This window comes from Gracilinanus agilis, chromosome 1, assembly GCF_016433145.1.
Source record: "Gracilinanus agilis isolate LMUSP501 chromosome 1, AgileGrace, whole genome shotgun sequence".
NCBI lineage: Eukaryota > Metazoa > Chordata > Mammalia > Didelphimorphia > Didelphidae > Gracilinanus > Gracilinanus agilis.
The window spans coordinates 243,120,113-243,139,984 of NC_058130.1; the positions used below are offsets into that span (position 1 = coordinate 243,120,113).

General features: G+C 33.9%; 1 pseudogene; it reads left to right on the forward strand.

The window, feature by feature from the left end:
- The first annotated feature begins 12,488 nt into the window (after positions 1–12,488).
- Positions 12,489–14,778, forward strand: LOC123250389 (annotated as a pseudogene).
- The last annotated feature ends 5,094 nt before the right edge of the window (positions 14,779–19,872 follow it).

Consider the following 19,872-nt stretch of genomic DNA (forward strand, 5'->3'; position numbering starts at 1 on the left):
CTCCTGAGTATTGAAAGAAACTTTTCAATAATATTCCCAAGAACTGGTTATCCTTTACTTTCTTGAGCAGTTCCAGCTTATGACTCCACCAGGCAGTCTGATCCATTATTGGACATATTTCATTGTTAGAAAGTTCTTCTTAATAATAAATTAAAATCAGTCTCCCAATAACTTTCACTCACTGATCCTAGATCTTCCCACTCATTCTTTGGAAAATAAATCTAATTCTTCTACCTCACTGCCCTTTAGTTATTTGAACACACTGATCATTTTCTTGTCTGATTCTGTCCTCCTACCCCTCACTGACCTTCCTTTCTCCAGACTCAGCATCAGTCCTTTTACAAAAATGTAACTTTCATCTTCTTCTTTTCCCAATTAATAAGCACTTATTTTCTCTTCTCCCCATGAATTTCAGTTGAAAAAAGATAAAAGAGAAACAGAACACATAACAAATGAATAACAAATTTCCACTTTGGCCATTTTCTCAAATACATATTTCAGTTTGTATCTTGAGTCAATAATCTCTTTGTCAAGAGAGAGTAGAATGCTTTTTATGACATGGTTTCTAGACTTTTGGATGAATTTTAATGCTCATGTGTCTTTTCCCCTTAGGACTATTTTTTGTCATTGCTCACTTGGTAAATTACATCATCATGGACATTTGATGGAACCATATAGAGTCATTAAGTCAATTAGCATTCATTAAGTGCCTGCTTATGTGCTGGGCACTGTACTAAGTACTGTGTATAACAAGAAAGCAAAAATAATCCTTGCCCTAAGGTCTCATGGCCTAATAGAGAAAACAACATAAAATAAATAAATAAAAACTACATTTATACAGGAATATTTAGAGGTAATCATAGAAGGAGGGTATTCATGTTAAGGAGGATCAAGAAAATCTGCTTATTGAAGGTAGGATTTTAGGAAGAAAGACTAGAAAGGCTCTGTTTTCAAGATATTTCCAGTTTGAGGAAAAAGAAGATGGAAGAACTGGGAAAAATTATTATATATCATATGTATATTAACGTGGGTAATCACTAAATCATAAACTTTGATAGTTCTGCTTAAAGAAAAAATATAGGTGAAATAGGGCATATGATAGACAAGCATTAATATTAAAGCCTTTCTATGCAGTTTGTTTCTTAGTCTGTCTCATTGTTTTCTGTGTCTTGCTCACAGATTCTGGAATCTACATATAGGTTATAATGTGGTTGCTAGTCATACTTCTGTGCAAAATAGAGTATGTTACTCCAAATAGTGTTCTACATTATTGCTTTGTTTAGTAATTCCTTGATGTTAATAAAGATCTAAAATTTCCTTACATTTCCCAACTGGAACATATTTCAAAAGTTGTTTAAATTTGTTTAAAAGTGATTGAAAAATTAAAAGTTGACACTGAACCCTATGACTTCCATGGGTACTGGATAGTTTAGGGAAATTGAGTGGTATATTTGAGATTTTATCATGGCTTTAATATCGTCACAGGGTCACAAGCAAATCAAAGCAAGACTGGGGCTTCAGTGGTTAAAAATACATCACCACAGATTGTGTCTATCAGTGTCCTATCCTTTCCAGATATGAGATTTGAATTCCTCTGAAACTTTCCTCACCTGATGTATGACCTAGAAATGACAAGTTGAAAGGAAGCATAGAAATGTACCTACCACCCAGTTTTGAATAGAATCAAGAGTGTTACACAACTCCATTGAAACTTTTGTGTGTATTCTTTAAGGAAGGCTACTTTAGTACCTGGATGTGGTAGGAGCTTAAAAGAAAACAGAACAATGTATAACCAGAGACATCAGTGGCCCAAGATACTTATCATTGTTTTTCCTTACCACATTCACCCTGAGATGCACGTTTTCCTATGAATTTTATGGTAATAGAACCTTAGGAATACTTTATATTGGGATGCAAAAAATATCCATTCTCCCAAATACTTCCAATACGATTTTAATTCTATCATTTGATTGGTGGAATTAAGTTACTATGAGTTAGTTAACAAGTTAGTTAGCAAACATTTATCTTAATAAATACCTAGATGGTATACTTACTATGCACCATACACTATGCTAAATCCTGAGAATATAGTTCCAGGTCAAAAGGAAGACAGCCCTTGTCCTCAAGGAGCTTACATTCTCATGGGAAAGACAAAATATAAAAATAAAAATTCTGAGGCTTGATAGGGAAGTCTAGACTGCTGCCTGGTAAGGAATGAAGAGATGGTTGGCCTGAGTTCTTTTGAGGTTCTGGAAGGAGCCATCAAATCAGAAGGCAGGGCCTCAGAGTACTTGCAGAATATGCATTCCAGGGATAAAATGTTCTTTCAGGATAATGAGATTTCAGAGACATGATGGAGAATTTTAGAAGAGCACAGTGTGACAAGAGTCAAGAGTGAGTCTTCTGGGTATGGAGGATATCTCATTTTCAGACTGAATTACCAGGGCATTATTTGGTTAACAACCAGCAGCCTCCATTTTAAAAAGAGTGTTTTGGGGCAGCTGGGTAGCTCAGTGGAGTGAGAGTCAGGCCTAGAGACAGGAGGTCCTAGGTTCAAACCCGCCCTCAGCCACTTCCCAGCTGTGTGACCCTGGGCAAGTCACTTGACCCCCATTGCCCACCCTTACCAATCTTCTACCTATGAGACAATACACTGAAGTACAAGGGTTTAAAAAAAAAGAGTGTTTTTTTAAAGTTTCGAAGTCTTTTATTTGGTACTCAGAACACATTTTTCCTATAGAAACAATAACTTACATGATAGTTTTGATGGTAGCCTATTTTTAAAAAGCCCATTTAAGGTATAATATAATTGAATTATTATACAGTGCACATGAAAGATGATATAAAATTATTTTATAATTATTATTAGTAATTAAAATGGAAAAAGAAGATGGGTAGATTGATGAAATATATTTTTTAGTTATTTTAGGCATTGGATTGGCTGAGGTTGAAAGGTCCCCAACTCAGAGATAATAGCTAATAACACTCTATAGAGAGCTTTAAGAATTGACACTTTGGAATTGTGTTCTGGAGAAGACTTTCAAGAGTCCCTTGGACAGCAAGGAGATCAAATTAGTCAATACTTAAATTAATTCAGACTCTTCAAAGGAAAGTCAAATACTGAAGCTGAAGCTTAAATACTTTGGCTACATAATAAGAAGACATGACTCATTTGAAAAGACTCTGATAGTGGGAAAGATTGAAGCAAAAAGGAGGAGACAGCAGAGGTTGAGATGGATATTTAATATCAATGAAACAACAAATGTGAATTTGGATAGACTGAAAGATAGTAGAGGACAGGAGAACCTGACATACTATGGGTCATGAAGAATCTAACATGACTGAATAACAGCAAAACGATTTACAAAACTAAACATTGTCTCATTTTATCCTCACTACATCCTAGGAGGTAGTTTCTCTTATTATTACCATTCAATAGCTATAGCAATTGAGTTAGAAGGCCAAGTGACTTTCCTTGAGTTAGTAAATGTCTGAGGCTGGATTTGAACTCAAATCTTCCTCATTCAACGTCCAGCACTCAATCCACTGTGCCGCCTAGATGATGTGATTATATGAAATATTTGGTATCTACTATAGTGAAAAGCTTTGTTAATTAGGTAAGGATGGCAAGATAGATGAATGATTTTGTAGATATTCTGAAGTTCAATTCTGTTCATTTTTAAAGGCTTTGGAAATTGATGATGTTAGTACTTATTGTGTTTGATTTCACTCAAATCTATCTTCCCTTTTCCTTGATAAAGATATTTATGTGCTACTTATCAAGGTCATTGTTTGCTAACAAATGGAACAGAAGAAAAGAGAAAAATTGCTTAGAGACAGCGAGGTAGCCTAGTGTATTTGCCGTGGTGAGCCTGGTGTCAGGAAGACCTGAGTTCAGATTTGACTCTAGACACTAGCTGCAAGACTCTGGGCAACTCACTTAACCTTCTATCTGCTTGTTTCCCCAGCTGTAAGGTGGAGATAATAATAGCACCTACCTCTCAGAGTTATTGAGGGATCAAATGAGGCAGTGTTTGTAAAGTGCTTAACACAATGTCTAGTCACATAGTAGGTGACTAATAAATGCTTGTTTCCTCCCCCCAAACCCCCCCATCCCCTGTAACCTTTGACAATTAGATGAAGGTTAGATTTAGAAGATTTTTTTCAGTATAGTAAGACCACTAAACTATGACAGATTTAGGCGACTAATTTTTTAGATCTAAGTGTCACTAATTAGATGTATGTCCTTTGGGAAGTGACTTTATTATATATGACCCTCAATTTTCTTCTCTATAAAGTGAGGGGTTTGGATTAAATAACTTCTATTATTATTATTCAAAGATTTCTGAAATAAATGCTGTACTTTTGTGACTTCATTTAGCAATGAAACACATGAGGCCAATTCTTTTTTGGGAAACGGATTGTTGGGGGCAATCCCTCTGTTATTTGTTCAACTTTGCAAAAGAGAAAAGTTCAGTTTAGATTAGTCATTATTATGAAGCTGGAGAGATTTTAGTGGCCTGATCTTATGGAATCTAACACAATAGGATCTATTTCCATTTCAGATTTTTCTTCTTATTATGTTCATGGCGTCCAGCTTAATTAAATAGACCAGACCCTATGCCCACTGAAGTTTGGGTATGCACAGTGTTTTTAGTCATCTAATTCTGCTCTAGTGCTAGAAAGAGAAGGCACACTAATGGACCATGTGGTTGGGAGACAGCATCTAGTATCACTGTGACTTTCATCCCCATATGCTTGCCTCTCTCAGGTTCAGAATTTAGTGAAGATTTCTTTCACACCCTCTGTCATGAGAAAGAGGATGAGAGAGGAAAACAATATGCCCTGTGAAAAGCATGACATAGACTCTCTAGTCGATGATACAAAATGATTTGTTTCTGGATAATTATCATACCTCTTTAAGAATATTAGACTGAGAAAAAAACCCAATCACACAGAGTTGATTAATATGCAACCTCATAAATGCCCTTCTAAGGCTTAAGCTCCCCAGACTAGTTAGTATTGAACTAAAAAAGAGATGTATAACAAATGTTAAATGATTATTCTAGTCAATGTTAGTATACCAGGACACTTTAAAATTCTATTTTCCCTCTTTCAAGTCTAGAGTAAATAACTTCTCCCTTTTGCTTTTGTGTTTTCTTGATGGAGTGTTGGGACAGTCTTATTAGCGTTATAAGACAGTGTGATTTAATTATGGGTTTATATTATTGATAAAAGGTAGCAACATAGGGCTTTTCTGGGTTCCATTAAGTCATCATAATACAGAAAAAGGGGATTTTTGCTATTTAACTGATGTAGTATAGAGAATTGTTCTTCAACTTTGGGCTTGAGGAAATGAATTATTTACATTTTTTTAAACTAAGAAGGAATTCTTTCTTTTACTTAACTAAACCAAAGGAAAAAAAGGAAAAGAAGAAAAAAGAAAATTCTTATAACAAATATACATCATTAGGAAAAACAAATACCTGCATTGGCTGTGTCAGAAAATCTATATCTGTTTATTCTGTATCATGAGCCTATCTCTTCTCTCTTGGGATGAAGGAGCATGCTTTTGCTTTATTAGGATTGTGATTTGTCATTGTATATGAATTGAATTTTAGTGAGGTAGAGTTGTATAAAATCATCAACCCATTCTCTCTTCTGGAGTCATCAAAGTCCAGTAGCAAGACAAAAGTCAGGACAACTGGCAATGTCCCAGGATACAGTGGATGTCCTTGGCATCTTTGATGTCTTATCAATAAATCACTAAATATTTATTAAATGTCTACCTACTATGTGCTAAACATTGTGTTAAGCTCTGAAGATACAATAAAAAGCAAAAGGTAGTCCCTGACCTCAAATGGTTTATCCATTCCTTAAATGAGAACCCTCTTAGTTTCCAGGGATTCTTTTTTTTAACAGCATCTACTACTACTACTACTACTACTACTACTACTACTACTACTACTACTACAAGAAGAGCTACTATAAATATTTTTGTACATATGGATCCTTTTCTCCTTTCCTCATCTCTCTGGAATTTAGGCCTAATGGTGGTTGGAATTGAAATACTGCTGTACTGCTAGTAAATCTTGGCCACAATTTGCAGAAATGCTTGGTTGCTTAGTTGAAGGTTATAGTTCTTATTTCCCCCTCTTTGGTTTTTTAAGTTTTCTAGAAATGCTTAAATTTTTTCAACATATGTACACACATAAACACATATCCTTTTATTCAACTTGCTCTTTAGGTTGTAGTAGATTCTAAAAATAGGGGAAAACTTGAAAGGTGGAAGAAACAGATTAATTTCATTTACATAATTAGCAGATTGCCCTTGCTATACTACCAAATGGCCTTTGGATTTCTGATCTCTGATGCTTTCAGAATTCTCCCCATACTTCCTGTAAGCTCTGAACTTCAACTTGAGAACACTAGTTTTAGGGAATCTATAAGTAAGGAAAACTTGGAAATCAAGCTTTAACTTGATGGAAGACAAAATGGAAAATTATCTACCTTGATATTATGTTATATACTTTCTTCAGGCTCTTAGTTTTTCTTGAGGTAGATAAGCTACTTTCCCCTAGTTGACACTTCTCTGGGGCATAAAGGGGTCCCAATAGGTAAGCTCTATTTGAAGCTTCAACTACTTATACTAGGAGTAGTCTGTTTTTATCATTTTCTCTACAGAATTGGAACCCAAGCAAAGAGGAAAACTGCATGGCTTTTGTTGAAACAGAATCACAGATTAGGGAAGTTATTCTCAGAAGGATTATTTGTTTGTTTGTTGTTTTCATGGTGATTTGATGAAGGGAGTAAAGCAGTTTTCTTTAGAGAGTCTTCTTTTACCCCCTCCTCCTCTCCTTTTGCTATTTCCTCTTCTCCATTTGAGAGACTATAACAAAGAATGATGTATCTATCTTTCAGTAAACATTGAAATGAAAGACTGTCCTGTTAGAATAGAATAGTTATGAAGATATTCCCGCAAAGCAGCTGAGGTAGCGGATTTTACTAAAACTGTGCTTTAAAGTGATTGACAGGAACTCTGTCCTTAAGATGTGTTTCCTGAAAGTAAGCAGAAAGTACTATTAATTAATGAATATTTCTACATATACCAGCCTACTCCTCCCTAGCTAAGTAATGAGAAGTCTGCATTTGTAGTCAGAGCTATCCACTATCATCAGAAAATGGTGGGGAATGACAGACTGATGACAGACTGCCCATTAGTCAGAAATACAGCAGCACTGTAGTTAAAAAAAGCAAATAAAGGATATATGTGGATAAGAATATGGTAAATAAAAACTCCTCTTTTAATGTTGTTTCCCTTGCATGAAAAAGGGATGCTAATGACCCTAGGTGAGAGATATGATCAGAAATGATCTTTAGTAGAAGTGAATATGTGCCAGTCATATTTTCTTCTAGTTATATTTATGGTCAAATAACCTACTTTTATAGAGATGGCTGACTGTAGTTAAGAGTTTTGTTTAATGTTCAATCTGTAGTCAATAAAAATATTTGTACAGATAATAAGTGCTAGGAGCACTTAGAGGTAAAAGATAACATGAGGGTCAAGAGTAGTCGGTAACGGCTTAGCATATAATCACAAATCTCAAAGTTGGAAGGGACTTCATTGATCACTTACTTCAATGAAGACCTGAACAAGTATGTGTTCTATAAAATTATTGACAAGAAAGTGACCTTGCCCATCCAGTGGTAGGGAGCTCACTACCTCTCAAATCTGTCCTTTCCTTTCTTGAATAGCAATAATTGGTAGAAGTTTGTTTTTTTCCTCTTCCCATACCTTCATTTCTTTTTTGAGGTCCCTACCTTCATTTGACAGCTATGATAAGAACATGACCTATAAAGCTAAGATTCTCATTTTCCTCCCAAGATTTCATAATAAATCCATCCCCAAAATGGTAGGAAGTAAGCAGGCTTCAGAGATTGTAAAGGTATTGGATAATTAGAAAAGTATAAAGGATGAGGGTATATGCATATGTATGTGTATATGTGTGTATGTGATTTGAACAAAAGTGTGGAAGTAGTGATTATTTCTCTCTCCCCCCCCTCTCTCTTTCTTTCTCTGATGTGTATGGGATATAATAAATAGATCAACCAGTCTAGTTGGGGTAGAACATGGGTTTGAAGAATAACAAGAGATAGATATATAAATTCTATAGTGAAAATAAATAGTTTGACTGTACAAAATTTAGCAGTTTATGTGCAAATTTAATCTGCATTTTTTCATCTCTTAACAGATACCTTTATTTCTCAATGGCACCATGTAATAATTGGTCTTGTTTTGGTTTAGAGGTAGCTAGGTGCTGGTGGTACATTTGATAGACTTAGATTTGGAATTGGGAAGATAAATTCAAATCCTGCCTCATACTATTACTAACTGTGTGACTCTGGGCAAATTATTTAACCTTTCTCAGCCAACTTCTTCATCTCTAACATTCAAAAAAGGATAATACTAACCTTACAGAAATATCGTGAGGATCAGATCAAATAAGACAACATGTACAGCTCTTTACTCACCTTTAAATGCTTTATATAGTTTTATTATTGGAGCTTTAGTGGATCTGTGATTTTTTTAATGTAAGTACAACTGCCATTGATGCAGATTGCAAGCTTCCTCTGGGTCTTTGCATTTCATGTAGTAGTTTCCAATAACTCTCATAGGACATCTGGCTAACAATCTGAAGACATTGCGCATATTCCTTTAGTATTTTAGATATATAACCATAACACTCATTTCATTATTATTACATGGCTAGATCACTTCTTTTATCTGTTCTTCATATTCTAAATAACATCTTTCATGTTACTTCATCCTCAGGAACTGACCCTGAGCCACCTTACTCATCCATAAAACGAAACTCATATATGAAGCATTAACTATGTGGGGCTGATCAGAACATCATTATTATATTTATATCTGATCTCTAGACTATTAATATAGTATCGATATGGTGAGGATAAGAGCCACAAATGTAACTAGAAATGGAAAATAATATACCGTATGTAGGAAGGTTAAAAGGAATATTGTGAGAAAATAGAAGGCTGAGGGATAATATGTAATCTTCAGATATATAAAAAACTTACAGAACTTACATGGAGGGGCAGACACTTCTTTTTTCCCTCTTTTAGTCAAAAAGGAGAGATTTTATTCTATACATACTCAAAATGCTCAAATGTATTTCTGATTTAAATGATTTGAATGCTTATGCCAATGATGGAGATTCCAACTATTTATTACTAGTCATCCTGTTTGTCTCTTTTCCATGTCTGATACCTGTTCAATGTGGTAAAAAGGAAATATGGTGTGAGAAAAATGCTCTCAATTTCCACTGAGGAACAAAAAGGTCTCATAAAGAAGCATAAAGAACTCAAGTCAGCTCTGAGGAAGATTTCTTGATGGTGAGTTATTTTCATTCATGAAATATAGGTATAAAGGGAAGTTGTTGACCTTTACTGGAAACCTATAAATCAGATATTTTGGTTTGTTCTGCTCAGATTTCAACTAAATGTGCCTAACTTTTAAGTCATGATATTTTAAAAATATAAATGTTTAAAAATTATTTTTATAATGTCTCTATTTCCCCATATATCTTTTTTATCTCCCCCCAAACCATCTCATAAAACAAAGTTATTTTTTTTAAAGAAAAAGAGGAAGAAGAGGAAAAAGTGATGTAGACCTACCATCTGTGCAAAAGAATGAGGAGGGAATGTATTATCTCATAATTCATCTTTGAGGTCACGCTTGTTCTTTGAAATCTCACAACATTCATTTCTTTTTGTTTTGTGGCTATTATATTTTCTATTAGCAATTTAAAAATAGTTTTCCTGGTTCTTCTTGCTTCACTTTGCACCAATCCATATGAGTCTTTCCTTGCTTTTCTGTATTCATCATATGCAAACTTTCTTTCAGCATTATAATATTCCAATTTCAATCATGCAACTCAATTTGTTTAAACCAAATCTCTATTTAAGAGTACCTACTTTGATTCCCCAAAATGTTAAGCCTTAGTTATAACTTTGTGATTTGGTCTATTCCATTTAACAGAATCTCAGAGACCATCCAGACTGAACTCATTCCTAAATAATTTCTTTTAAAATGTATACGAAGAATGGACTGACTAGAGAGGTCAAGAAAAACAGAATGCCTCTCAAGGCAGCATATTTCACAGAAAACTGATTATTAGAACATTTCCCCTTATATCAAGCTTTACTTTGTCTCTGTAACTTCCACCCATTATCCTTCTCTAGGGTTAAGAAGACCAAATCTATTTCTTTTCCTACCATGACTGCTCTTGACATACTTGAAAATAGCTATCATGTTGTCTTCTAATCTCTAGATTAACAAACATGCCAGTTCCTTCAACCAATTATCAATTAGAATGATATTCGGGTTTAAATGGCCTTTATGGTCCTTCTCATCTCTAAACTTATGATCTTCTAATACTTTCACAATTTTTTTTAGTATGATGGTGGCTCAAAAAATGGTTCAAAAAATTGCCATTGTCTTTGAGAGAGAGGGAAACAAGGATTCTCTTAATTGTAACTGCCATTTCTGAGATACTTGAAGCAACTTGTTCTAATCCAGAAGAGGTAACAAGAAAAAAGGTATTTGTTTTATTTTACTCCTATTCTTGTTCTTGAAGAGATGAAGATGAATTGTTATCCTTCCGTTCTCCCCCCAACTCCTAAACCTGAACCATTTAGCCCCACATGAAGAAAGGAAAAATCTTTATATCTGACTTCTTTCCCTAGCAGATGATAATTTGCCTTCCAAGCTAAGGGATGTAGCAGTAGAGGCACAAGTAGACATTTGAAAGGAGAAGGGGCAATATGTAACTGGGCTCCATTCTCATTAAATGTTTCACAAAGATAGAGTCTAGAATTTAGGAAGAAGTGCAGAATCTTACTTACATTCTTTTATACTTGAAGTTGTCATTTGACATGCTTCATCTTCTTTTCTGGCCTCACATAGGAAACTTCACACTGGTTGTAATAAAGGCAGGATATCTTTCATATTACCAGACAAGACCCTCCAATTCGTGGTCCATTATTATCTAGCCATTAGAGTGGTCCCAGCTTTCTGTTAAATTTATTGCTGTTTGTCAGAAATTGAGCAGATGGATTTGAATTCCTAATCTTCTTGAAAAATGTGCCAAGCCGTCTTTTCTTTAGAATCTTTTTTAAAATCCAAATCCTTATTGATGTGTACTTTTTTTTCCTCATTGAAGGCATCTCACTTATCAGTCTGTACTTCAAACCCCTCATTTGTTTCTGAATTCTCTGATACCCATCTCTCCATTTTGGATTTAGTAATCTCTCTCTAATTCAGACATCTTAAAAGTTTAGGCAAATAAATATAGTTTCCTTAACTCTCAATGTGTTGTAAATAACTTGAATGATGCTAGAAATATAATATTTACACTAATTGCTTGAAGACATATCTAGATTTTACTCAGTTTAGAAATGGCCCAATGACACTTAGCTCTTGCCATCTCTTATGAGACATGTCCTTGTATGGTCCCTTTTAACCCCTGTCACTGAAGCAGGGTTTTAACCCTGTTCAAAAATCTGTCTCGATGCTGACTTTTCTAACCCCATTTGCAGTCTTTTTGCAACAGAGGTTTTTGGAGGACTGATTGTTTTGCTCTTTTTCCCCTCCCCTCCCGTCATTTTTTTTCCTCCTGGTCACTGGAGCCAAAGCTACCTTTTAAAGCCAATCTCTCCTTTGTGCTATCAACACACCTGTCTTGGAACTTTCTGTTACTATGAAGTGTCCTATTTTCTTCTCTCGTCAGACACTGGAGAATTTCCCCTATACTAAAGGTCAAGCTCACAGGTCTGTAGTTTTCCTTGTTCTTCCACAGCTCCCTTTTTAAATGGCAGCAGCACATTAGCCCTTCCTTGTCTCTCCTGTCTTTCCTTCTGTCAATGTGGAGTTGAAACCCCTCCCGCCTAGTGATTTCATTACTTTTGACACCAATTTAGGAATTCATCATGCCAGTATATGTCTCAAAACCTTCACTGTGTTGATGCTTTAAATTTTTTCTTAATTATAGACTTTCTTTCCAAGAGTAAAATGTTCACCAAATTCAATTTGATTCCACATATATTTATTAAATATCTACAACATGCTAAGCAGGAGAAATAAAAAAGCTGAAAAGTAACTGAGCTCTTGCACACAAGGAGCTTACAAACTAGTAAGAGGATAGTGATATGTACACAAATAAATATTAGAATGAGGTCAACCAGGGAGGTAGGACAGATTTTGGGAGAAGAGTCTAGATAGTAGGTTCACTAGCTATTTATTTAATGCTATTTTGCAAGCAACCTAGGGCAAATCAAAACCTCTCTGGGAGTAGACTTTTTTCTTTCATAAACCAAGAGGACTGGACTATATGATCTCTGAAGTAATTTTCCAACTTGAAATTCATGATCCTTAAGAAAGGATTTATGGAGGAGAACTTTTGGTCAACATGGGAGATGAAGATTGGGACACAGAAATCCTCAAACCTCAGATACCATCTTTTGTCTTTGTATTTGACAAGGATGCATATTCTCCTGGAGTAAATGGAGTTGCTTTTAATAAGGTTTCAGATTCAGCAGAAATTGGTGATATACCTACCTGAAAAGATCAATTCATGAGAAAGAGCTTTGAGAATATCAGTGATCAGTCTTTTAAGACAAAGAATCTATCCATAGTAGGTGGATTTTGATCTGGAGAGGGCTTTGGAAACAATTTTTTTTCAAGTAGCAAGTTTGAACAAAGTGATGAAAAAAATGTGATTCTCTTTTGGAGAGAATCTAATGACAATGATGATAATCAGACAAGGAACAAAAGATTCAGAAGCTTCTGGGTCATCAAGAAGAGGTGAACATTGGAGCAGATAAGAGGCTTAATAGATAAATCACCAGGCCTGGAGTTGGTAGACCCGGGTTCAAATTTGTCCTCAGACACTTCATAGCCATGTGATCCTGTTCAAATAATTGAACTGCAATTGCCTCACTCTTGCTCCTCTTCTGTCTTAGAATCGATATTGGAAGTAGGTGAGGATTTTTTTTAAAAGGTAGCGTCAGGTCTTGAAAGAAACACTTGAAAATCAGAGATCTGAAGGAGAAAGTGATGACTTTTGAGTACCAAAAGTGACTTATTTACTGCTTCCCCCAACTGAAAATGAAGAAGCTATCTTTGCACATTTATCTGTCTGGCTTAAACTTGAACAATTATGGTACTATTGTTGTGAAAAATCAGGGCATGATGTTCCACCACTAATACTGACTCTTTTTTTTTAATTTTATTTTTTATTTTTTAAACCCTTAACTTCTGTGTATTGACTCCTAGGTGGAAGAGTGGTAAGGGTGGGCAATGGGGGTCAAGTGACTTGCCCAGGGTCATACAACTGGGATTTGAACCTAGGACCTCCCGTCTGTAGGCCTGACTCTCAATCCACTGAGCTACCCAGCTGCCCCAATACTGACTCTTGAAGAAGTTGATCTCTGTCAAAGAACAACATTACCAAAACTGGTTAGATCGGACTTAACTCCTGTGCAAAAATTTAGTATTCCTTTTATCCTGGCAGCATGAGATCTGATGACTTGTGCTGAGATAGAATTTGGGAAAACTGTAGCTTTTCTTTTGCTAATTTTGGCTCATCTGATGTGGTATGGAGTAACTGCCAGTTGTTTTTAAAGATCAACAGGAAACAGAATATATTATTTTTGCTCCAACTAGAGTTGATCAACCAGATCTTCTTGGAAGCAAAAAATTCCTTTGGGGACCTATATAAGGCCTGTTATAATCTATAGGGGACTCTATTGGGATATTCAATTCACCAAATAATACAAGGTGGGACATTTTATGTGTGACACCAAGAAAACTAATGGATATCATAGATAAAGAAATGATTAATCTTAAAAAGTCAGATAGATGGTTATTGAATGAAATTGACTAAATACTAGATATGGGTTTTGGTCCCGAAATAAAGCTAATTTCTGTCCCAGGAATGCCATCTAAAGATTATTGCCAAACTCTGATGTTTAGTGCCACTTTTCCAGAGGAAATTCAAAGCTTGGTTGGAGAGTTTTAAAAAACTGATTGTTGCTGATGGACAAATGGATGGAGATTGTAGTGATGATACTTCTGCAAGTTGATCTGCATTCAAAATCAGAAATGCTTATTTAAATGCTATGGAACATATGTGAGGAAAGAATTTTATTTGTTGAAAATAAGAAAAAAACCTGATTTTATTGCAACCTTTATTTGTCAAAAGAAAAATACCAAAAACAAATTTTAATGGTAATTAGGAACAGATAGAGAGAGAATAAGTTCTTGGAGATTTTTGATCTGGAAAGTGCCCATTCATTGTTACATTTTTAGTAGCTCCCAGAGGGCAAGATATTGAAAATGTTTAACATGTTTTTAATTTTGACCTTTCCATCACTGATGAATATGTTCTCCAAACTGGACATACTGGTCACTGTGGTAACATTGGCAAAGCTATTTCTTTCTTTGAACCAGAACCAGGAAACCATTTAGCACAACCTTTAGTAAAAGTACTATCAGATGCTCAGCAGGATGTGTCTTCATGGTTAGAAGAAATTGTTTTCAATACATATGTCCCTGGCTTCAGTGGTAGTACTTCAAGCAGAAATTTGTCTGCCTCAATTGATATTCAAAAGAGTTACCAAGGCAAAAGCAGCATGAACATTGTAGGGTTTTCTTCTTCCCAAGCTCCAAATCCAGTAGATGCTGAGTCATGGGATTAAAGCCAATATTATTCAAACAACAATTTTGATGTAGTGAAGACAGTTTTGAGTTTTTAAAGAAGTAAGACACTCTGTTGGTAATTCCCTCTCTATCCTATAATCTACTTCCATTCTTTTTTAAAAAATTCTTTATTGGATAGTTATGTTAAATGTTGAAATGCTTCTGTAACAATGATGCTTACTGGAAAGATTTAATGCATTCTAAATGCCCTGTTTACTTCTATTTTTCTATTTGGGAGTTTGACATATTTCCATCTAAAGTAAGTCTTAAGGATATTAGGAGTACTTTTTGAGCCTAAAAAATTAACAAGAAGATTTGAAACACTTTTTTGATTTAAAAATTATTGGGTCTTTTTTAATTTTTTCTTAAAAAAATCAAGCCTTTAAAGCTATTATATCACTAATGATTATAAAATAATTTAAATAAATCAACTAGTGTAAGATTCAGTGATTTTGATTAAAATAATTAGAAATATGATGAGATTTATTAAATTCTTGAGATGTAATCTCTCTGTACCCATTGACATGACAAATGCTATTACTTTAAAAAAATATCTAACCTTTCCTTGTAAATATACCAAATTAAAGCCTGATTCTTAAAAAAAAAAGAAAAAAAAAGAAAAAGGCCTTATAAAAGTGGCCAATCTTGTTCTTGAAGGAATGGAAACATTACAATAGGTGAAGGTTTGGAAGAAAGACTGTGTGACTACATGGCAGTTGGAGAGAGTAGGATAATGTTGGTGACTGTCTCTTAGTTCACTTTGGCTGGAACACTAGAATACACTCTAATAAACAATGTGAAAAAGGGCTAGTAGCTGGAATCCAGGTTATGGAAAATCTGAAATGACAGAGTAACGATTTACATTCTAACTTTTCTAGATAATGTAGGACCACTGAAGATTTTTGAATCGGGGAATAACATGACCAGAATTATGCATTGGAAAGTTAAGTTTGGCTGTTGTAGAAAGGAAGAATCAGAGAAGAAAAATACTTGGAGGCAAAGAGGTCAGTTAGAAGGCTATTAAAATCATGAAAGTGATAAGTAATGAAAAGCCAAATTAGGATAGTAGCAATGCAGAGGAGTAAGGCAGGGAAAGGTGTGAGAGAAAAAGCAGACCCAGGATCACCTATGTTGTGAGAATGGATACTGGTGGACCTGGAGAGGTGACAACTACACTCCTTCAGGATTGTTGTGAGCAAAGAAGCCATTATGCAGAGTTGGGAAAGATTTGGTACTTAGGTATAGCCCCCATGCAAAAAGAATTTAAAAGTGTTTTTTGTTGTTGTTTTTTGCAAGGGAGCTCCTGAGATATCATGTCCATGGCTTTTAATTTCCTTGCTTCTATTTTCATGAACTGCTTTTTAGCCACCTTAGAGACTTTTACTTGGAGATATCTGAATAAATATATATATATATATTTGTGAAAATATCTTCTTTTATCTCATTTTATTTTTATGATTTTTTTCCAGATTATGTTATTACAATTTCTAATATTCCTTTCCTGAAATTTTGCAAACCATGTTTTCTCTCTCCCTTCTACCCCTCAGGCTCCCCAACAAGGCAGGTAATATTCTAGGTTGTAAATATATTATCATATAATACATATTTCCATGTTTGTCATGTTGTGAAACAAGACACATGTTGCTTATATAGAGAAAAATTCATGAAGTAAATAATGAATGGTGTGTTTCAATCTGCATTTGGACTACATCTGTTCTTTCTGTGGTGGTGAATAATCTTTTTTTGTCCTGAGTCCCTTGGAGTTGTCCTGGATTCTTGCTTTGTTGATAATAGTTAAGTAATTCACAGTTGACTATTATATATTATTGTTTCTGCATACAACATTCTCCTTGTTCAGCTCATTTCACTTTGCATCACTTTATATGTCTTTCCAGATTTTTTTGATCATCTTTTTTGTCATTTCTTATGGAAAAATGGTATTCCATTATAAGCATATGCCACAATTTGTTGAGCCATTCCCCAAGTGACAGACATCTTTTATATATCTACTTCTTTGCAATCATAAAAAGATCTATGAATATTTTTGTACAGGTTTTTCCCCCCTATCTTTAATCTCTGGAATAAAGACCTAGCAGTGGTATTGCTGAGTCAAAGTATATACACAATTTGATGGCCCTTTGGACATGTTTCTAAATTGCTCTCCACAATGGTTTTATCTGTTTACAACTCCAACAGTATATTACTGTCCCAATTTTTCCACATCCTCTCCAACATTTATTATTTTCCCTTTTGATCATGTTAGCCAATCTGATAGGTACAGGGTAGTACCTCAGAATTGTTTTAATTTGCATTTCTCTAATAGTGATTTGGAGCATTTTTTTCATGTGACTAAAGATAGTTTTAATTTCTTTATATGAGAATTGCCTGTTCATATCAATTGACAATTTGTTGACTGGAGAATGCTACAAAGATTTTTTCCCCCAGTTTATTCTTTGCCTTTTAATTTTGGTTGCATTTTTAAAATGCAGAAACCTTTTAATTTAGTGTAGATAAAATTATCTATTTTACATTTCATGATGTTCTCTTTATCTTATTTTCACCTTTGTCCTTCCCTTATCTCTAAGATGACAAGTAAACTATTTTGTGTTCCCTAATTTGTATATGGTATCACCCTTTATTGCTAAAATAAATATCAATTTTGACTTTTCTTAGGTATATGGCATGAGGTTTTGACCTATTCCTAATTTCTGACAAACTGATTTCCAATTTTCCTAACAGTTTTTGTCAAATAGTGAATTCTTCCAAAAGCATGCATCTTTGGGTTTGTCAAATATATTGTTACTATAGTTATTTACCATTGAGTGTGCTTAGTCTATTCCATTGATTCTCCAGTCTATTGCTTATACAGTACCAGATTGTTTTGATGGTTGCAATTTTATAATATTATATAGCTGTATAGATACCTTCCTTTATATTTTTTTCATTAACTCTCATGATATTTTAGGTCTTTTGTTCTTCCATATGAATTTTGTTGCTTTTTTTTCTAGCTCTATGAGATAATTTTGGGGTAGATTTATTGTATATGGTGCTGAATTAGTAAATTAATCTGGAAAGAATGATCATTTTTATTATATCATCTTGGTTTACCATTGTGCAATTAATACTTTTCCATTTGTCTAAATCTGACTTTTTGTGTGTGTGAAAAGTATTTTGTACTTGTATTTATATAGTCTGAATTTGTCTTAGCAGGAATACTCCCAGGTATATTGTCTGTAATTATTTTAAATGGGATTTCTCTTTCTACCACTTGCTGTTGAGCTTTGTTGGTTTTATAAAGAGATTCTGATGATTTCTGTGGGTTTATTTTATATCCTTCACTCTGCTAAAGTAATTGATTATTTTGATTAGCTGTTGGTTGATTCTCTAGTTATTATTACATCATCTGCAAAAGAATAATAACTTTATTTCCTCATAGACTATTCTATTTCCTTCAATTTCTTGTTTTTCTCTTATTGCTATAACTAGTATTTCTAGTACAATATCGAATACTACTGGTGATAATGTTCATCATTGTTTCACTACTGATCTTATTAGGAAGGCTTCTAGATTATCCCATTACAAATAATGTTTGCTGATGGTTTTAGATAGATGCTATTTATTATTTTGAGGAATGTTCCATTTATTCCAATGTTTTATACTGTTTTTAATTGGAATTGATATTGCATTTTGTCAAAAAGCTTTTTCTACATCCATATGAAATAATAATATGGTTTCTGTTGGATTTGTTATTAATATGGCTAATTATACTGATAGTTTCCATAATATATTATTGAACTTCTCTGCATTCCTGGTATAAAACCCATCTGGTCATATGATCTTTTTTATATATTGCTATAATTTTCTTGGTAGTAATTTGTTTAAGATTCTTCCATCAATATTCATTATGGATATTGGTATATAGTTTTTCTCTGTTTTTGTGATTCCAGGTTAAGGTATCAACACCATATTTATATTATAAAAGGAGTTTGGAAGAGTTCCTTCCTCAATTATTTTTCCAAATAGTTTATATAGTTTTGGAATTAATTATTTTTTAAATGTATAATAGAATTCACTTATGAATCCATCTGGCCCTAGGGCTTTTTTCTTAGCAAATTCATTGATGGTTTGTTTGGTTTCTTTTTCTGAGATGGTATTGTTTAAGAATCTCATTTCTTCTATTAATCTGGACAATTTACATTTCCTTAAATACTCATCTATTTCACTTAGATTATCAGATTTATTGATATATAACTGGACAAAATAATTTCTAATAATTGCTTTAATTTTCTCTTCATTGGTTATACTTTCACTTTTTTCATTTTTAATACTGCTAATTTGGCTTTCTTCATTCTTTTGATCAAATTAATAAATGATTTGTCTATTTTATTGATTTTTGCATAAAACCAACTCCTTGTCTGATTTATTAAGTTAAATTTTTTTTTCTTACTTTCAGTTTTACTAATCTTTCTTTTGATTTTTGATATTTCTTATTGAAGTTTTAAAATTTATTCTTTTTCTAGCTGTTTTTAGTTATATACTCAATTCATTGATCTGCTCATTCTCTGTTTTATTGATGTAAGTATTTAGAGATATAAATTGTCCCCCAAGTACTACTTTGACTCCATCCCCCAAATTTTGATATATCTCCTTGTTGTCATTCTCTTTAATGAAATTAACTGTTCTTCTGTTTTGTTTTTTTCACTCACTCATTCTTTAATAAAAGATTATTTAGTTTCCAATTAATTGTTAGTCTTTTCTCCCCATCCCTTTGATCAGTGTAATTTTTATTGCATTATGGTCTGAAAAGGATGTATTTGATATTTCTGATTTTCTGCATTTGGTTCTAGGCTTTTATGCCCTCTTTTATGATCAATTTTTGTGAAGATGACATGTACTGCTGAGAATAAAGGTATATTCCTTTCTATTCTCATTCAATTTTCTGCAAACTGAGTCTATCAAATATAACTTTTCTAAAATTCTATTCACTTCCTTCCTTTCTCCCTCCCTCCCTTCCTTCCTTCTTTCCTTCCTTCCTTCCTTCCTTCCTTCCTTCCTTCCTTCCTTCCTTCCTTCCTTCCTTCCTTCCTTCCTTC